At 30.8% G+C, this 1,188-nt stretch overlaps 1 long non-coding RNA gene across 1 annotated transcript; it reads left to right on the top strand.

Moving 5' to 3' along the window:
• Nucleotides 1-538: 538 nt before the first annotated feature.
• LOC130989259 (uncharacterized) lies at nucleotides 539-1,188 on the top strand. The gene is made up of 2 exons (XR_009090547.1): nucleotides 539-575; nucleotides 796-1,188. It is a non-coding gene; the product is annotated as an uncharacterized LOC130989259 (long non-coding RNA).

Below are 1,188 nucleotides of genomic sequence, written 5' to 3'. Positions count from 1 at the left end.
TAGGATTATTTCTAATAATAATTTGTAATAACTCCATTTAGGTGGAAAAACATCCACGATACTGATAATGTTTGTCCATGTTCGAGACCTCTTTTTTTTTATGATTTCCTTTCAAATTCGTGGAAACTGTGATGTGTGTGGGTATGTGTGAAAAGTTAATGTCTCTCTCTCAGACACACATGTGCAAAAACACAAGAGATGTGTAGGTGAATACATTTTTTGTATAATGCAATTCAAAATTCTCAAGATTAATTGGTTGCACGCTGCATGCAGGGAATTTCACATTATTAACTTAGAAAAATACAACAATTATAACAAAGCTTGAATTGGACACGTACCGTACCACACATTCACACATATCTAAATACATAAATAATCAAATTATTTTTTCTATATTTTTGAAATGTCGGAAATCGCATAGAAATTAGTAGGAAAATGAAGAAAAGAAGAAAGATTAAAACAAAAGAGTAGGGGTACTTTGCAGTGCTCTTATAAATACATATATGGTAATCTAGCTTCAAAGATATACACCAAACACAAGAAAAAAATCAATCAATCGAATAAATCTCATTAGAGTAAGATATTGTCTTGATTTTCAAATTTACCTCCTATTAATATTGCTTGTTTCAGTTTGGGTGATTTAATATATAATCCATCACTTTGTCTTGAGTTGCTATGATTTTGTCATTGACTTTGAACATTGTGTCTCGTTTATGAGTTGCACCACTTATGCTAGAGTAAAATTTAATTTATTTACCTATAATTCTTCGATATTATTTTATTTTGTGTTTGTAGATTTGAGAGGCTGAAGATGAATCCCAACAACGAAGGGAGCAGCAATGGAGGAAAGAAGGGAGGTAGTGGTTTTACTAAAAAAGGAAAGATCACAGCAATGGCGGTCAAGAAATATGTTGAGTTGGGAGAGAAAGCTTCAAACAATCTTGTTAAGGTTTATAATGACCACAAAGATAAAGGAAAAGTTAAACCTTCTGATGATTAATTGTTAATTCGTGTGTATATTAGTTTCAAATTTGTGTGTTGTAAAATAGCTAGGGTTGTCACAAATGTATTTTTATAGAATTCTAGCAAATCGTTAAGAGTGTTCAATTCTGTGTGCATTTATCAAAACATATGTATTGATTGTGAATTTATTGAATATACTATGCAGTAATTTTGTTCTCTCTGTTG

The sequence above is a fragment of the Salvia miltiorrhiza genome, chromosome 6 (assembly GCF_028751815.1).
Source record: "Salvia miltiorrhiza cultivar Shanhuang (shh) chromosome 6, IMPLAD_Smil_shh, whole genome shotgun sequence".
In the NCBI taxonomy this organism is placed as follows: Eukaryota; Viridiplantae; Streptophyta; class Magnoliopsida; order Lamiales; family Lamiaceae; genus Salvia; species Salvia miltiorrhiza.
The sequence above is the reverse complement of the archived record's forward strand: the minus strand, read 5'-3'. Positions and strand labels throughout refer to the sequence as shown.